The sequence below is a fragment of the Lotus japonicus genome, chromosome 3, assembly GCF_012489685.1.
Source record: "Lotus japonicus ecotype B-129 chromosome 3, LjGifu_v1.2".
Classification (NCBI taxonomy): domain Eukaryota; kingdom Viridiplantae; phylum Streptophyta; class Magnoliopsida; order Fabales; family Fabaceae; genus Lotus; species Lotus japonicus.
Genome location: NC_080043.1, coordinates 59866769 through 59886782, shown reverse-complemented (window position 1 = coordinate 59886782; position 20014 = coordinate 59866769). Strand labels below are relative to the sequence as shown.

Genomic DNA, 20014 nt, shown 5'->3' with positions numbered 1-20014 from the left:
TATGACGTTCCTTTGCTTGTATAGTCTGCCTTGATGCTTTGACTCTTTCTTTGACCTTCTTTGCATAGACGATGATGCATGTTTGACTTCTTTAGCTTGTGTCGCCTGTCCTTGTTGCTTTGTCCTTGCTTGCACTTGACTGGGTTGACTTCTTGCATAGTCTTGCTACTTTAACCAGGCTCTTCTTTGTCTTCTTGTCGACGAGTCAACCTGAGGGATATAAGTGTGATTTCCTTAAATACAATTCACATATTATATTTAATCACAACACTTACACTCTTGAAAATTGTTATCATTCAAAACCTGATAGACGATATGATTAGCGTTTGAACTTAGCACACTTGGCCAAGAACTCCTCCCAGTATCCAAATTCTGTGTGGATTGAGGAGGTTCCTCCGAATTGTGCTACGCTTATTGACTCTGATGTAATTACCTTTATGGCCTCTTAATTTCTCTTTCAATAAAGCTTACCATTAAAAAAAATAAGAACTTGATATATAATTATGAGAAATAAAGACATCATTAATTTTATAATTTAAAACTCTAATAAATGAACAGAACAAGGAAACCGCTCCCGCAGCACCTCCAAGACTTCCAATCTACCAACTCTGTTTCTCTGATAGTATTGTAAGATCAAGTTTTGATCGAGTAGTACAACTCTATGTTTTGATGATTACAAGTTAACATTTTAGTATGAACAATTATGGTACTCTAACGTGTTTTTCTGAGTGTGCTATTTACAGGCTCTGACCTCTATTTTATCTCACACAAATCAGAAGCACTGTGCTTAAAGAGTGACCCAAACAACGCTTTCGCAATCTCTATGTTCAGTCTGAAAAGTAGAAAAGCTTCAGAAGATCTGAAGTATTTCAAGATCTGATAAGGACTTAGCTCACTCGAAGCTCTGATGGTCCAGACGTTCCGACAACCCAGAACATCTGAAGGCTCAGAAGTTCTGATAGTGTAGAAGACTCTGAAGATCCAGAAGCTGAAGAGTGAAGACTCTGAAGTCCAGAAGCAACTGGCTCTGAAGACCATGTACTGATCCTCTGAAGTGAAGATCAGAAGGTACAACGGTCAGAGGATCTCTGCTTCCCTCTGACTCTGATCAACAAGCTTCACAAGTTCCAACATGAAGCATTCCCCTGATCAGAAGTCTACTAGGTTAAAGGTCAAGTCACTTTCCAAAGTACAAAATCAAATGTACTATCGTGACGACCTATCTAACATTCTCAGCCACAGCAGAAGATGGAATTTACAGAACTTCCCTCCAACGGTAGCATTCCCATGCAGCGTTCAAACCCTAATCCTTGGAGTATAAATAGAGGCTGAAGATTGAAAGATGTGGTTGGAAGAATCTCACACGCGCAAGCTATATTCAAACCTTCTAAGCATTCTTTCATCTAAATTCATTGTGTTTACTATTAGCTTTTCAGAAGCAAATTCTTTGTAAACATTCTTTATTAAACAGTTGTTTAGTTACCTTTAGGAGATCAAGTTTGATCGGATCCTAGAGAAGACTAAGAGAGTGAATCTTAGTGTGAGCTAAGTCAGTGTATTGTTAGTCACTTGTAGGTTTCAAGTGCAGTTGTAACATTTACCTGATTAGTGGATTGCCTTCATTCTAAGAAGGAAGAAATCACCTTAACGGGTGGACTGGATTAGCTTGAGTGATTCATCAAGTGAACCAGGATAAAATCCTTGTGTGCTTTTCTATCTCTCATCTTAAGCACTTTGTTCTCGAAAGATTTGTTAAAATCTTTAAGGTGGAAGTTTTATTCTGAAAACGTTATTCAAACCCCCCCCCTTTCTACCGTTTTTCATACCTTCAAGTATTTTGCAATTCTTAAATGTGAAAGAAAGAAAAGTGGAGAATTGAAACTCTGATTTTATTCACTAAGTGTCTGTTTGGCATTCCGTTAGAAACGTGGTGTTTGAATTAACGTGATTTCAGATAATATGATTTTAGTATAATTGTGTTTTAGTAAACATGATTTATGTTTAGATGATCTGTAACAAACGTGATTGTGAAAAAAATGAATATTGTTTAGATAAAATGAATCAAACTCACGTTTGGAATTATAATAAAAAAATGGCATTACCCTTACGCATTAGGTTGAATTAAAGAAATTAATGAATGTCAAAATTAATGAATCTTGTCATATGTTTTGACTAAAAACAAATAGCAACAGCTTTATTCAAAAACAAAATAATAAAAGATAGCATAAAAAATTACGAAAACGAACAGAGAATGAATCCATTTCATAAAAACAATAAAAAAATCAGCATGCGAGATACATGGATCTGAGAAGAAACAAATAGGTGAGCGAGGTGCGAACTGAGAAAATCAACACCAGAGGTCCGTCAACGGCACACCAGTTCCATGGGAAAGAATGAGCAAGAACGGCAACCCGGTAGAAGGTTGAGCGCGAACGGCGGAGCTGAACGACGAACGGAGTGGCACAGATTTGAGCAGGGGTCGTCAACGGCGTGAACGGCAGCCGCCAAAGCACGGATCGAACGAGTGGTGAAATAGTGAAAGTGAAAAATCAGCCCCAAATGCCCAACGCTCAACGCCAAAGCTCAAATTTATCGATTCCAGAAAAACTTGATTATGATGCATATGAGCGTTTGTGCGTTTAAAAAAACACTGATAATTCACGTTGATTGCAACGCACGTTTGGCCTCCGAAACGCCAATCCAAACGGGCCCTAATCTATATATCTATATATATCTATATATATATATTAAAGCAGTAACATTCCAAGCATGCCATTATCAAAAACCTCAGCTCCTGAATATTTTACAATATTTTATTCTCTTTCGTTTGCACCACAACACGACACGTGTCTAATTTAGATTATTATATTCAGATTTATTCCTCCATCCTTTCATTCATTTTCTCTCTCCCAATATCTCATTCACATTACATTTAATGAATTCGTCTCTCTCATCTCTCCTCCTTTTCACCAATGTGGCTTCTCTCTCCCCAATATTTTTTTGAACTCTTCTCTCTCCCCAAATATTATTCCCATGCTTCTCTCTCTTTCCATCAACCCATGATTTCAAATTTATCCTAATTTCAATTAAAATCTTCAATATATCAAGGTTGTTTCCAATGCCTCATTATTTGTCTCTCTCTCTCTCTCATATCTCCTCCTTTCCAATACCACCGCCCCCATTATCTTTATTTTGGCCAATTACATGTGTGCATTCCCACTTTTGGATTAATTGATACATCTACAATTTTCCAGGTCTTTCTATTTCCATTTTAAATTTTGGTTTTATTTTTATGGTTCTAAAAATTGAAATATATATGTGAAACCTGTTATGCATTAGGTTTTGATATGAATTCACCAGCTCCTTGGAATACAAATTAGTTCATGTTGATGAGTAAACTTGGCTTCAATTTCCTATAATGTTTTTCTTAACACAGAATATATTTCAGTTTTTTGTTTTCATTTTTGCGTGTGTTCTGAGCTGATTAGGTAGTAAAAATATTTGATTTTGGCTTATCCTATTTCAGTTGTTGATTATTTTGGATATTGGGTTCTGAGCCTCTTGGGCATGCACGGTTCACCATTTTTCTGCAAGGTTTGTCTTGAACCTGCCACTGTTATCTGCACTTTTTGTTCTATTATTTCTTCTTTTTGCTTCTTGACCAAACATCTATACATTCTTCAGTTTCATGTTCTTCAGTTTCATGAGGTTTAGGGATTGATCTATGATTTTAAATTTAAATAATTTTTTCATTGAAATTTCTTATTTACTATTGCTGTTACAGTTTCAAGATCAAAACAAAACTTAAAATGACATCTTAGTCTTTGGATAATTTTGAGTTCTTCCCTACTAACAACTTTAAGGCTGCAACTTTGTGAAAATTTTCTCTATATTTTCATATGTTTTTCCCCCATTTTCTTGGCTTTTGCTTCAGAATTTAGTTTTTTTAAGTTTTAAATTGATACATTGGAAGTCGGCTGGGAACATCAAATTGGTGAACTGGTATTTTACTCAACATAAATTGACTATTGATTAATGATATACATGTTATTCAGGTGTAAATAGTGGTCTTAAACATATTCCAGTTAGCAGAGTCACTTTTCTAGATGGCGTTTGCTCTGGCAGTGTTGTTGTGAAGGTGATTCGTTTCTGGTCGTGTCCTACCTTAGAAGTGAATGCAGCTTTGAACCATTTTTCGTCTCTGCCTCTTCTTCAATCCTTATGGTGGTAAGTTTTGAATCTGACCCTAATTCCATTTAATTTAGCCTTAACCTAATTCTGTTGTTGATCAATTTTGGATTTTGAAGATGAGGTACCTGATTTGATGCTGATTTCACCAACTCCAATATCGGTGTTGTAGATGTTGGTCTTGATGAACTATTTGAGGTTCACAGGAAAAAAATACTAATTTGAACTTAAGCACCAGGTGGCTTGGATGTAGGTAATTGTTTCTCTCCATTAAAATGCTTCAATTACTTTTAAATGAGATTTTCCACTTATGTGCACTTCTATGTCATGGCCTACTGCAGGAGAAGAGATTTATTTGAGCAAGGCTCTTAAAGTAAAAGCCATATGAAAAGGTCTCTTCTACACGATACATCCTCTTGCCATTTATTTTCTTTCCTGATTTGTTCCCAAGTTTGGGTTACCTTTCTTAGTATTTATTATGTGGCTGATTTGAGCTAAACTCAGCTATTTTTATGATGTTTTGAATGCTTACTTCTTCTGTATTCAGTGGTTTTTATGTTTGATCTGTTTTCCTGTTTTATTTTCTTACTAGATTTTTTTGACATGAAAACCTTTCAATTATGTTCTGCAGTTCAAGAAATCATGGTCAAGGAGAATGTTCACCTTTGAGTAATGTTTAATCATTCAGTATATATCCCTCAAAGAGTGTTTGGTGTTTCATGTAAGGTAAGAAGCAATTCACCAGAAATTCATTACCCATCTCCTTTAATTGTTGAGAGCAATGTGATATGAATAATCAAGTATCTAATGACCCCAAGTTCTTATTCGATCATCTTTAAAATGATTATCTCTGTCATAAGATAATACACATGTAATGATTATACATGTGTATGGTTTGTAGTTTCCATGGTGTAAAGTACCTCCTGCTAATATTCTGAATATAAAAATATATGATTCTTATAAAAAAGAGTTGAGTGCTGAGTTTGTTTTAGGTTGAAACACCATTTCACTAAACCTGCTAATGTTCTGTATATATGTGTCTCAATAGAGTTACTCTATTGCTAAATATGTGATGGTATTTGTATAGTTATCTCCCCTTCCTCCCTAATTATTGCTATTCCCACTTTAAGACCAATATTAAATGTAATGTTGACAAAAAGAGTACATGGCAATTATTTGAAGTAGACTATTGGAACAAATAGTCTTTCTCTATGAACAAGACTACCTGCCATTATGTATATATATTTGAATCTACAATTCTGCCATTATTTTAATAAATGGTGTTTCTTTTGAAAATTTGAAGGATGCATGAGTTTTAGGTGAAGTGCATAATGGTTGGTACATAGAGAAGGACATTTGGGGTATTCCATGAGAGAGCTTGAGCATAAAAGAGGTTAGAGAAGCAAGCCATTGAGAGAGCATGATTCATTTAAATTCCCATTTTTTTTGGCTGCAGATTGCATAAATGGGGGCAAGCCATTGATAGCAATCCAACTTCCAACTTTTGCCATTCCTAATTTTCTATAATATGTAAGTATGTTGTAGTTTTCCCCTTATTGAAAAATCAGAACCTTTCCAATCCCCCTTTATGTATTCCATTGTTGGGTAAGTCCATATGTGGATTAATATGGGGTCGTGATGAGCCATATTTTGAGGAAATAATTGCCCTCATCATGTGAAGGTTAATGAGAGAGATGTAGGGGTCATTCTGTTCTTTTTATATGAATATAAGGTTACTGAATGTTTTTTTCTTTGTTAACTGGTATAAATATTGCAGATTGAGGAGGCCATTTATGTCTTATAAGTAACTATGAGTTTATGTTGTTTAACTTTGCAGGGAACAAGGATTCAAGTTTATGACGATCTTCGAAGAGCTAAGGAAGTAAATACGCCCCCTTAATTCCATTTGTCCATCCCCCCAAATCATGCTTAGGCCCCATTTATATTCTTTAAATTTCCAACAATGGTACCCCTTTTTAGAATCAATCCTAACCTTAAATAATGATGATATTTATTTTATTTTGCTTCATCAGATTCTATTTCATAGACCAATTTTCGTTACATGAACATTATTTCCTTATTACATTATGATGCATAAAAAAAATGATTATTTCCATAATTTTCATCATATATTATTTCCATCAAATACAACAAATTACTTTAGTATATTTATTCAGATTCTGACAAAGGTAAATAAAAAAAAAATTACTATGGAGTTAATTAAGTTCACTCTTTACTTAGTAGCAAACGGAAATGGCAGACCTTCGGGGTTTACTGCTGATCTGACTACCTTTTATTTGGTATAAGAGACACGCGAGCAGAAATGGTCCCACCGTGGCTGATGTTAGGGCTGACTCGTTGATGCCCATCCCTCCGGATTGCATCTTGTTCCTCGTCATCTCATTCATGCAACATGCATATTGATTTAGTTGCCGAATGTGATTTATACTTGTTAATCTTACTTGATGCATGTTAATTGTTATTATTGTCATTTATATTCATTGGGAAATATACAATTTTATGATGCTATCACTAACTTCTAAGCCTAAGTAGCTATCCCTTAAACTGTATCTACTGGAATTATTACTTATGTAATTCTTTGGAGTTGACCCTCGCGTCTTCTGTGTGTGCTTTGGCGGACTACGCCTTCTGTCAGATGTGTTTGGCGGATTGGTTCACGATGGTCCACCCTTCGGGGGGGACTAGATTTGAGATACTTGATCAGGAGGACCCCGACTCATGGGTGGTCGACCCCGCTGGCCACCGAGCGACTTACTCGGGGAGGATTATGGAGGACCGTGTCGACAGCTTGGGACACTTGACGGAAGGAGTTTTGAGGAGATGTACAGTCAGCTTCAACCTGCCACCCGGCGTGCACTGCGGACCCGGTGTAGGAGCACCACCACCACCGTCATCTTCGGATGATGAGGACCCCTCGGAGGAGGAGCCTGTGGGAGTGACTTCTTCAGAGTCTAGCTCACCCATTGTTGCTATCATTGATGACCTTGGCTCGGGTTCTAAACCCGAGAGACCAGCACAGGAGCGTGTCGCAGTAGCGAGAGGGGGAAGGGTTGTGTACCTTGACCTACTCGTTCTGGATTCTGATTCGGATGATGATCACGCTAGCATGTAGTTGTGAGTGCTGGTGTGAACTCCTCTAGACAGGATTAGTGTAGGAGTAGAGTCATAGCTCTGACCGACATGTTTCATTTTGGGACAGGGTAGTTTCCTGACCGATAGCTTTTTGTGTGGTTTTCTTTATGGAAATCACAGAGAGTTGGTTGGACTAGGAGGTCTTGTTTAGGCCGTTTGGGCTGACTTATTCTCGTTTTTGGAGGACTGTGTTGCGAACACTTGACCTTTCACTTTGGTTTGTACATATTGCCTTCGGGCGCTACTTTCGGTTACTTCCCGTCACTGGAGGATACTCGTGACGTGGTTCACTACTTACAGCGGGGGCTGTAAATATATGTTGTACATTAGTTATATTGTCTTCTGTCGTAGAGCCTTTACTTCATTAAGTCTTTCGTTTAATTATTTAAACAAATCGAAAAAAAATACTCATGTTTTCCGCTTTATTATCTTTTGGTTACTAAAGTGATGCCACCGAAATCGGGGTGTTACAGAGAAGGTCGTTCAGCAAGAGGTAAACAAATTATTGGCGGTAGAATTTATCCGAGAAATCAAATATCCCACAAGGTTGGCGAACGTGGTAATGGTAAAGAAGGCAAACGGAAAATGGCGTATGTGCGTAGACTACACAGATCTTAACAAGGCATGCCTAAAGGATTCTTACCCCTTGCCGAGTATAGACAAACTAGTGGACGGGGCGTCCGACAATGAATTGCTGAGCCTGATGGATGCCTACTCAGGTTACCACCAGATCAAAATGAACTCGTCGGACGAGGACAAAACGACCTTCATGACCGCCAGGGCGAATTACTGTTATTAGACAATGCCATTTGGTTTGAAGAATGCTGGGGCGACATATCAACGGCTCATGGACAGGGTCTTCGCAGATCAGGTAGGAAGAAACATGGAGGTCTACGTGGATGACATGATCGTAAAGTCCGTCCTGAGAGCGAATCATCATGAAGATTTGCTGGAAGCTTTTGGTAGGCTTGGAAAGCACAACATGAGACTCAATCCAGAAAAGTGCTCTTTTGGTATACAAGGAGGAAAGTTTCTAGGCTTCATGATAACATCGAGAGGAATTGAGATCAACCCGGATAAATGCAAAGCAATTCAGGAAATGAAGAGCCCAGGCAGTGTGAAAGAGGTGCAGCGCCTAACAAGGCGGATTGCGGCCCTTTCCAGATTTCTACCTCACTCGGGTGACAAGTCAGCTCCGTTTTTTAAGTGCCTTAAGAAAAATGCGGTTTTCAAGTGGAGTCCAGAATGCGAGGAAGCTTTCAATCGCCTCAAGGAACTGCTGTCTGCACCGCCAGTTCTGTCAAAACCTGTCCAAGGCCTCCCCTTACATCTGTATTTCTCTGTTAGCGACCATGCGATCAACTCAGTAATTCTCCAAGAGGCGGAAAGCGAACAAAAAATACTCTTCTTTGTGAGCCACACACTTCAGGGTGCGGAAATCAGGTACCAGAAGATTGAGAAGGCGGCGCTCGCTGTGCTCGTGACCGCTAGACGCCTAAGGCCTTACTTCCAGAGCTTTCAGGTTAAGGTAGAACTGATCTACCTTTAAGGCAGGTGTTGCAGAAGCCAGACTTATCGGGAAGGCTCGTCACGTGGTCAATGGAGCTGTCGGAGTATGGTTTGCAGTATGACAAGAGAGGGATGTAAGATCAAGTTTTGATCTAGTAGTACAACTCTATGTTTTGATGATTACAAGTTAACCTTTTGATATGAACAATTGTGGTACTCTAACGTGTTTTTCTGAGTGTGCTATTTACAGGCTCTGACCTCAACTCAATCTCACACAAATCAGAAGCACTGTGTATAAAGAGTGACCCAAGCAACGCTTTCGCATTCACCATGTTCAGTATGAACAGTGGAAAAGCTTCAGAAGTTCTGAAGTTATACAAACTCTGATGAGGACTCAGTCACTAGAAGTTCTGAAGATCCAGAAAGTCTGATAACCAAGAAACACTGAAGGTTCAGATGTTCTGATGGTGTAGAAGACTCTGAAGATCCAGAAGCTGAATAGTGGAAACTCTGAAGTCTAGAAGCAAGAAACTCTGAAGGCCATGTTCTTCCCTCTGAGTTCATAATCAGAAGATACAATGGTCAGAGGATCTGTGCTTTCCCTCTGACTCTGATCAACCGGCTTCACAAGTTCCAATATGAAGCATTCCCCTGATCAGAAGTCTCCTAGGTTTAAAGGTCGCGTCGCTATCCAAGTACAAAAGCAATTGTACCTTCCTGACGACCTACCTAACGTTCTCAGCCACAGCAGAAGCTGGATTTTCCAGAACTGCCCTCCAACGGTAGCATTTCCCATGCATTGCTCAACCCTAATCCTTGGAGTATATAAAGAGGCTGAAGACTGAAAGAAACGGCTAGAAGAAGAAGCATTCAAATACGCAAGACATATTCAAATTCTTCTAAGTTTTCTTTCATCTGAAATTCATTGAGTTTACTATTAGCTTTTTAGAAGCAAATCTCTTGTAAACAATTCTTTGATAAACAGTTTGTTTAGTTCCTTTAGGAGATCAAGGTTGATCGGATCCTAGAGAAGACTAAGAGAGTGAATCTTAGTGTGAGCTAAGTCAGTGTAATTGTTAGTCACTTGTAGGTTTCAAGTGCAGTTGTAACTCTTACCTGATTAGTGGATTGCCTTCATTCTAAGAAGGAAGAAATCACCTTAACGGGTGGACTGGAGTAGCTTGAGTGATTTATCAAGTGAACCAGGATAAAATCCTTGTGTGCTTTTCTATCTCTTATCTTTAGCACTTAAGTTCTCAAAAGATTTGTCAAAATCTTTAAGGTGGAAGTTTTATACTGAAAACGTTATTCAAACCCCCCCTTTCTACCGTTTTTCATACCTTCAATTGGTATCAGAGCGCAAGTTCAGTGATCCGGGCCGGTGTGAAAAACAATGGCTGCCACCACCAGTGAAACTCAAAGAGATGGTTACAATGCAAAGCCTCCTATGTTCGACGGTCAAATGTTCGAATATTGGAAAGATAGACTGGAAAGTTTCTTTCTGGGTTTCGATGCAGATCTCTGGGATATTATTGTGGTTGGCTACGAGCGTCCAGTTGATGCAGTTGGCAAGAAGATCCCAAGGTCAGAGATGACTGCAGATCAAAATAAGTTGTACTCACAACATCACAAAGCAAGAGCAATTCTTCTAAGTGCTATTTCCTATGAAGAGTACCAGAAGATTACAGATCGTGAGTTTGCAAAAGGCATTTTCGAATCTCTGAAGATGTCTCATGAAGGAAACAAGAAAGTCAAAGAATCAAAGGCATTGTCTTTGATCCAAAAGTATGAATCCTTCATCATGGAGCCAAATGAGTCCATTGAAGAAATGTTCTCCAGATTTCAGTTGCTTGTAGCTGGCATACGACCTCTCAACAAGAGCTACACAACAAAAGATCATGTCATAAGGGTCATCAGGTGTCTTCCTGAAAGTTGGATGCCTTTGGTGACTTCAATAGAGCTCACGAGAGACGTTGAGAATATGAGTTTAGAAGAACTCATCAGCATTTTGAAATGCCATGAGCTGAAGCGCTCAGAGATGCAAGATCTGAGGAAAAAGTCCATAGCCTTGAAATCCAAATCTGAAAAGGCTAAGGTTGAGAAGTCAAAAGCTCTTCAAGCTGAAGAAGAGGAATCTGAAGAAGCATCAGAAGATTCTGATGAAGATGAGCTGACTCTGATCTCCAAGAGACTCAACCGAATCTGGAAGCACAGGCAGAGCAAATCCAAAGGCTCTGGAAAGGCAAGAGGAAAGTCTGAATCCTCAGGTCAGAAGAAGTCCTCGCTTAAGGAAGTCACATGCTTTGAGTGCAAAGAATCAGGGCACTACAAAAGTGACTATCCAAAATTGAAGAAGGACAAGAAGCCAAAGAAGCACTTCAAGACGAAGAAGAGTCTGATGGTGACATTTGATGAATCAGAGTCAGAGGATGTTGACTCTGATGGTGAAGTCCAAGGACTCATGGCTATTGTCAAAGACAAGGAAGCAGAGTCAAAGGAAGCTGTTGACTCTGACTCAGAATCAGAAGGAGATCCTAACTCAGACGATGAAAATGAGGTATTCGCTTCTTTCTCTACCTCTGAACTGAAACATGCATTGTCTGATATTATGGATAAGTATAACTCCTTATTGTCTAAGCATAAGAAGCTGAAAAAGAACTTATCTGCTGTTTCCAAGACTCCTTCTGAACATGAGAAAATTATTTCTGATTTGAAAAATGATAATCATGCTTTGGTAAATTCTAACTCTGTGCTTAAGAACCAGATTGCTAAGTTAGAAGAAATAGTTGCTTGTGATGCCTCTGATTGTAGAAATGAATCTAAGTATGAAAAGTCTTTTCAAAGATTCCTAGCTAAAAGCGTGGATAGAAGCTTAATGGCTTCAATGATCTATGGCGTAAGCAGAAATGGAATGCATGGCATTGGCTATTCTAAACCAATTAGAAATGAGCCCTCTGTGTCTAAAGCTAAATCCTTATATGAATGCTTTGTTCCCTCTGTTATCATATTGCCTGATCCTGTACCTGCTAAAGCTGCTAAAAACCCTCTTAAAAAGGGATCTTTCTCTATGACTAAATATCATGCAAATATTCCTTTAAAATATCATGTTGAGACACCCAAGGTGATCAGAACCTCTGGGGTAACTAACAAGAGAGGACCCAGAAAGTGGGTACCTAAGGACAAGATTATCTATGTTGCAGATATCCTTGATAGCTCCACTGAAACACCAATCATGGTATCTGGACAGTGGATGCTCGCGTCACATGACGGGAGAAAGGCGTATGTTCCGAGAGCTGAAACTTAAGCCTGGAGGCGAAGTTGGCTTTGGAGGAAATGAAAAGGGTAAAATTGTTGGTACTGGTACTATTTGTGTAGATAGTAGTCCATGCATTGATAATGTGTTATTGGTAGACGGCTTAACACATAACTTATTGTCTATAAGTCAATTAGCTGACAAGGGTTATGATGTTATATTCAATCAAAAGTCCTGCCGGGCTGTAAGTCAGATCGATGGCTCTGTTCTGTTTAACAGCAAGAGGAAGAACAACATCTATAAGATCAGATTATCTGAGTTGGAGGCTCAGAATGTAAAGTGCCTTCTGTCTGTTAATGAAGAGCAGTGGGTATGGCATAGACGGTTAGGGCATGCCAGTATGAGAAAGATTTCTCAGCTGAGCAAGCTAAACCTTGTCAGGGGCTTACCCAATCTGAAGTTCGCTTCAGACGCTCTTTGTGAAGCATGTCAGAAAGGCAAATTCACAAAAGTCCCTTTCAAGGCAAAGAATGTTGTCTCAACCTCAAGGCCGTTGGAACTTCTGCATATCGACCTTTTTGGACCAGTGAAAACTGAGTCTATAGGTGGCAAGAGATATGGGATGGTTATCGTTGATAACTATAGCCGCTGGACATGGGTAAAGTTTCTAACCCGCAAGGATGAGTCTCATGCTGTGTTCTCTACCTTTATTGCTCAAGTGCAAAACGAGAAGGCTTGTAGGATTGTGCGTGTCAGAAGTGACCATGGTGGAGAGTTTGAGAATGACAAGTTTGAGAGTCTGTTTGATTCCTATGGAATTGCACATGATTTCTCTTGTCCCAGAACTCCTCAACAAAATGGTGTTGTTGAGAGGAAGAACAGAACTCTTCAGGAGATGGCTAGAACCATGCTCCAAGAAACTGGCATGGCTAAGCACTTTTGGGCAGAGGCAGTAAATACAACATGTTACATTCAGAACAAAATCTCTGTGAGACCAATTCTGAATAAGACTCTTTATGAATTGTGGAAGAACATAAAACCCAACATTTCTTATTTTCATCCTTTTGGCTGTGTTTGTTATGTTCTCAATACTAAGGATAGATTGCATAAATTTGATGCTAAGTCTTCTAAGTGTCTATTACTCGGTTACTCTGAGAGATCTAAAGGTTTTAGATTTTATAATACTGATGCTAAGACTATTGAAGAATCTATTCATGTTAGATTTGACGATAAGCTTGACTCTGACCAGTCAAAGCTAGTTGAAAAGTTTGCAGATTTAAGCATTAATGTTTCTGACAAAGGCAAAGCTCCAGAGGAAGCTGAGCCAGAGGAAGATGAACCAGAGGAAGAAGCTGGTCCCTCTAACTCACAAACTCTGAAGAAGAGCAGAATCACTGCAGCTCACCCTAAGGAATTGATTCTGGGCAACAAAGACGAACCAGTCAGAACCAGATCTGCCTTCAGACCCTCTGAAGAGACCTTGCTCAGTCTGAAAGGATTGGTGTCCTTAATTGAACCCAAGTCCATAGATGAAGCTCTTCAGGACATGGATTGGATTCTGGCCATGGAAGAAGAATTGAATCAATTCTCCAAGAACGATGTTTGGAGCTTAGTGAAGAAGCCTGAGAGTGTCCATGTTATTGGAACGAAGTGGGTATTCAGAAACAAGCTGAATGAGAAAGGAGATGTAGTCAGAAACAAGGCAAGGCTAGTTGCTCAAGGCTACAGCCAGCAGGAAGGAATAGACTACACTGAAACATTTGCTCCAGTAGCAAGACTGGAGGCAATCAGACTGTTGATCTCTTTCTCAGTAAATCACAACATAGTTCTACATCAGATGGACGTAAAGAGTGCCTTCCTAAATGGTTATATCTCAGAGGAAGTCTATATTCATCAACCCCCAGGTTTTGAAGATGAGAAGAAACCAGATCATGTGTTCAAATTGAAGAAATCACTCTACGGTCTGAAGCAAGCTCCCAGAGCATGGTATGAGAGACTTAGCTCATTCCTTCTGGAGAATGAGTTTGTAAGGGGTAAAGTAGATACAACTCTTTTTTGCAAGACTTATAAAGATGATATCTTAATTGTGCAAATTTATGTTGATGATATTATATTTGGTTCTGTTAATCAATCTCTATGCAAAGAATTTTCTGAGATGATGCAGGCTGAATTTGAGATGAGTATGATGGGAGAATTAAAGTACTTTCTGGGAATACAAGTTGATCAAACACCAGAAGGAACATATATCCATCAGAGCAAGTACACTAAAGAACTTCTGAAGAAGTTCAATATGCTGGAATCTACAGTGGCCAAGACTCCAATGCATCCTACATGCATTTTGGAGAAAGAAGATAAAAGTGGTAAAGTATGTCAGAAGCTCTATCGTGGCATGATAGGTTCACTTCTATACTTAACTGCATCTAGGCCAGACATATTATTTAGTGTTCACTTATGTGCTCGTTTCCAATCAGATCCAAGGGAAACCCACTTAACTGCTGTTAAGAGGATCCTAAGGTATCTGAAAGGCACCACTAACCTTGGCTTGATGTATAAGAAAACATCAGAGTATAAGCTTTCAGGTTACTGTGATGCTGATTATGCTGGAGATAGAACAGAGAGAAAAAGTACTTCAGGAAATTGTCAATTTCTGGGAAGCAATCTAGTCTCATGGGCAAGCAAGAGGCAATCAACCATTGCTCTATCAACTGCAGAGGCAGAATATATCTCAGCAGCAATATGCAGCACTCAGATGCTCTGGATGAAACATCAGCTGGAGGATTATCAGATCCTTGAGAGCAATATCCCAATCTATTGTGATAACACTGCTGCAATCTCATTGAGTAAGAATCCTATCCTGCATTCAAGGGCAAAGCACATTGAGGTAAAGTATCACTTTATTAGAGATTATGTACAGAAGGGCGTACTTCTTCTGAAGTTTGTTGATACTGACCATCAATGGGCAGATATCTTTACAAAGCCCTTAGCAGAGGATAGATTTAATTTTATTCTGAAAAATCTAAACATGGACTTTTGTCCAGAGTGAAGATGGATCAGAACCTCTGACTATGATACTTCTTGATCAGAAGATGTCTAGTCCAGAAGGTAACTCAATCAGAGTGTGTGTACCCACTGGTACTGACTCTGAAGCTGAGACAACAACACGTGTGTCAGTATTTCTGATGCATAGTTCCTTGTGCCCGTGTGACAGTCTGTTATGATTGCGTGTAGATATGCTTCTCTCCTGTGTGTGATTTGTGTATTTTACTGTTACTATCTATCTTTAATTTTCAACCGTTGATCTTAAAGTGCTTTTTGAATCAACAACGGTTATTTGCCAAAACCCACTATACACACACGATCTCTTTCACTTCCGGTTTTTACTCTCGCTCTCTCTGCTTTTTCAAAACCGCTTGTTCTCGATTTCTCTCTCGATCTCTCTTCATCTTTCAACCTTCATCTTCTACCTCAAACCTTCAACCGCTTCAAAAATGGTGAGACAAACCAGAAGATCTACTGCAGATGCACCTCAGTTCCCTCACATGGTAATTGGTCTAGCAACTGGTCAAAGGGGCCTTGAGAATCCGACACAAGAACAAGTTCAAGCTCAAGAACAGAGTGTTCCAATTGCAGAACGGGGCTGTGCCGTTCACTGCGTATATCCTCCTGAGGAACTCCAAGTCCTGGCAGAATGGAGATTCAACCTCGACAACCTGGCTACAAATGGGTATGATCTTCGTCCTGAAGTCCAAGCTCAAGGTTGGGGACATTACTTCAACAGACTTCGAGGACCGGTGTATGATAGATTGGTCAAGGAATTCTGGAAGCATGCCGACTGCGACGATACTCAGGTGGTATCGTACATTCTCGGAAGAAAGATCATCATCACGGAGAAGTCCTTCGTGAACTTGCTGGGTGCAGACACTGCTTATGGGTTTCGTTTCCAACTCACGGAATCGAAGCTGAAACCCAGCACCAAGGATATAATCAACCAGGCCCTGTACACCACTTACAAACCGGGCAAGACGAGTTACAAGGTGATGGACCTTCATCCCAAGCTCAGGATCTGGCACAAAATCCTGCTCCATTGCATAAACCAGAGACCGAAGGGCAGTTCTCCAGACTACATCAACTTCAACCAGAAGGTGATGTTATTCTTCATCCAAGACCAGAAGAAGATCTGCCTTCCCTACTTCCTGTTCTCCTACTTGAAGGAATGCATCCGGAAGTCTCGCACCACTGCCTCCATCAAGTCAGCAATCAAATATATCCCCTTTGGGAGACTGCTCTCAGACTTTCTCATTGAAAGCAATCTGGTGCAAGATCTGGTCAATGCTGGATGTGTAGAGGATTTGAGCACCATTGTCAGTGATGTCTTCACTGCAAATTCTCTGAAGAAGATGGGTTTGGTCCAGAAGAAGATTGCTCCTACTCATGAAGACACATCTTCTGAGATCAGAAGCAGAAGGATGCCTCTGAATGACTACCCTCTGTGGACACAGGCAGACAATCCTGACGCCATCAGGTGCTATGTTGAAGACCTAAGGGCTCAAGGATTCGAAATTGATCTTGATGATTTCGTCAGCAGACTGCCGCCAGCTCCAGAGTTTTCTTCTCCTCCCAAGAAGAAAGCTCAGAGGAAGATGATAATGGACGAATCTTCTGAGGAATCCGATGTCCCTCTGGTCCAAAAGAAGAAGAGAAAGCTTGATGATGGTGATGATAGTGATAATGAGGATGGTCCTCCTAAGAAGAAGAAGAAGCAGGTCAGAATCGTGGTGAAGCCTACTCGGGTGGAACCAGCTGCTGAAGTGGTCAGAAGGACTGAACCTCCTGCCAGAGTGACTAGATCATCAGCACATTCAAGTAAGCCTGCACTTGCTTCTGATGATGATTTGAATTTATTTGATGCACTCCCTATATCTGCCATGCTCAAACACTCCTCAAATCCCCTCACTCCTATTCCTGAATCCCAACCAGCTGCACAAACCACCACTCCACCACATTCCCCAAGATCTTCATTCTTTCAACCTGAAGTGAATAGTTTTAGGATCTCTTCTTTTTCTTTCCTTTTCTTTAACTTTGTTTTATTTTTGTTAAACTCTGTTTCTTTTTACTTATTTATTCTCGTTGTTCGTTTGTGATTATATATGCATCTCTATATATATTTGTGTCACATATGTTTGCAAAAATCTTTTTATTCATCATATTTTTATGTTTACATCATACATTCTTTCCCTAAAATCTAGAATGGAGGATCCCTCCTCATTCTTCTGCACTCCTGGCGTTGCTCTGACCTATCCTTCTCCAGACGCTCCAGTACATGCTGGATGTTGCTGAGCCTGTCCTTTAGCTCATCCCTCTCCAGAATCTCTTCTACAGTCTTGAGCTTCTCTTCCAAACTTTCTTTTTCTTCCAGCAGCTTGAGTTCAAGTCGGCTGAGTTCTTGCACCTCCTCCACGAAGGCAAGAAATTCCTTCAGGTCTCTCTCCAACTCTGGACGCAGGTCCTCTTCCAGCAGTGTCCGTGTCAGCTCCGCGATGGTCGTTGTACCCTCTGGATGCCTGATGTTCAGGAACAAGTCCTCCTCAAAGGCCTTCTTCCTCAGCTCTTCTAGTGCTACGATGTATGATGCCATTTTCTTTACTGAAAATTGTTCGAGGTGTGAAGCTTACCTTTCTCTCCAACGCTTTATATAGGCTTCACTTTCTCTCTGAAAGTTAATGCTCCTACGGTTTCTCGAGGTTAAGTTCTTGGTAACTGACCCTTCTCTTTACTCACTTGACCGGTGGTAAACGTTCTTCTCTTGCATTAACTCTTCTATTTATTTCGCCTAACTCTGATTCTTGCATCATTTTCATTTTCTTTAAACTTGGACCTTCTCTAAGGGGGAGTACCTTGTACTTCAAGCTAAGTTTTTCACACCCCAAGCTTTTTGCTTATGACAAAAAGAGGGAGTAAACCCAGTTTTTGATGTGTAAGATGTGTTAGTGTGATTTATTTTTCTTTTGGAGAATTTAAGAGTTCCACCTTCATAACCATAGATGTGTCACTAGGCAAATACAAGGAATACATTTCACTTCTTCTGAAGTGATTATAAGTTGACTCTGATACCCAAGACTCTGATACCTTGTCCATGACTCTGATTACTTATGCGCTCTGATTACTCGATTTTCATCTATGTCATAAGTTTTTCACTCTGAACTCTTATATCATTTAGCTCAGAATCTAGACTTTACTAACGTTTTCATCAAGTATTAGATTCAGGGGGAGCTAAGCTCAGAATCAAGCGGTGACTTGAATTCAGAATGAGCAAGATAAACTATTCACTTCAGGATAAGTCTTATTTTATATCTCTAAACTCTGAGTGAATTCAGTTTAATGTTTAAGAATTGTTCATCAAAAATCTTAGTTTTGTCATCATCAAAAAGGGGGAGATTGTAAGATCAAGTTTTAATCTAGTAGTACAACTCTATGTTTTGATGATTACAAGTTAACCTTTTGATATGAACAATTGTGGTACTCTAACGTGTTTTTCTGAGTGTGCTATTTACAGGCTCTGACCTCAACTCAATCTCACACAAATCAGAAGCACTGTGTATAAAGAGTGACCCAAGCAACGCTTTCGCATTCACCATGTTCAGTATGAACAGTGGAAAAGCTTCAGAAGTTCTGAAGTTATACAAACTCTGATGAGGACTCAGTCACTAGAAGTTCTGAAGATCCAGAAAGTCTGATAACCAAGAAACACTGAAGGTTCAGATGTTCTGATGGTGTAGAAGACTCTGAAGATCCAGAAGCTGAATAGTGGAAACTCTGAAGTCCAGAAGCAAGAAACTCTGAAGGCCATGTTCTTCCCTCTGAGTTCATAATCAGAAGATACAATGGTCAGAGGATCTGTGCTTTCCCTCTGACTCTGATCAACCGGCTTCACAAGTTCCAATATGAAGCATTCCCCTGATCAGAAGTCTCCTAGGTTTAAAGGTCGCGTCGCTATCCAAGTACAAAAGCAACTGTACCTTCCTGACGACCTACCTAACGTTCTCAGCCACAGCAGAAGCTGGATTTTCCAGAACTGCCCTCCAACGGTAGCATTTCCCATGCATTGCTCAACCCTAATCCTTGGAGTATATAAAGAGGCTGAAGACTGAAAGAAACGGCTAGAAGAAGAAGCATTCACATACGCAAGACATATTCAAATTCTTCTAAGTTTTCTTTCATCTGAAATTCATTGAGTTTACTATTAGCTTTTTAGAAGCAAATCTCTTGTAAACAATTCTTTGATAAACAGTTTGTTTAGTTCCTTTAGGAGATCAAGGTTGATCGGATCCTAGAGAAGACTAAGAGAGTGAATCTTAGTGTGAGCTAAGTCAGTGTAATTGTTAGTCACTTGTAGGTTTCAAGTGCAGTTGTAACTCTTACCTGATTAGTGGATTGCCTTCATTCTAAGAAGGAAGAAATCACCTTAACGGGTGGACTGGAGTAGCTTGAGTGATTTATCAAGTGAACCAGGATAAAATCCTTGTGTGCTTTTCTATCTCTTATCTTTAGCACTTAAGTTCTCAAAAGATTTGTCAAAATCTTTAAGGTGGAAGTTTTATACTGAAAACGTTATTCAAACCCCCCCTTTCTACCGTTTTTCATACCTTCAAGGGAATATAGGAGCGCAAGCTTTAGCAGATTTCGTGGTAGAGTTAACACCGGAAGTCGGCGAGAGGGTAAGTACGCAGTGGACACTATTCGTCAACGGATCGTCGAATGAAAATGGGAATGGAGCATGGGTCACACTGCAAGGGCATGGGGAGTTAATACTAGAGCAGTCTTTGAGATTTCAGTTCAAAGCAAGCAACAATCAGGCGGAGTACGAAGCGTTAATCGCGGGTTTGAAGTTGGCCATCGAGGTTCAGATCGACA

General features: G+C 39.8%; 1 long non-coding RNA gene across 7 annotated transcripts; it reads left to right on the top strand.

Annotated features, from left to right (window-relative positions):
- The first annotated feature begins 2440 nt into the window (after positions 1-2440).
- Positions 2441-6217, top strand: LOC130744656 (uncharacterized). Of its 7 annotated transcripts, none has more exons than XR_009021506.1 (8): positions 2441-3108; positions 3527-3594; positions 4056-4227; positions 4308-4441; positions 4530-4580; positions 4820-4914; positions 5645-5718; positions 6026-6217. It is a non-coding gene; the product is annotated as an uncharacterized LOC130744656 (long non-coding RNA). The 7 variants fall into 7 exon arrangements; XR_009021503.1 differs by having other exon boundaries at positions 2441-3254; XR_009021505.1 differs by having other exon boundaries at positions 2441-3393.
- Positions 6218-20014: the final 13797 nt, after the last annotated feature.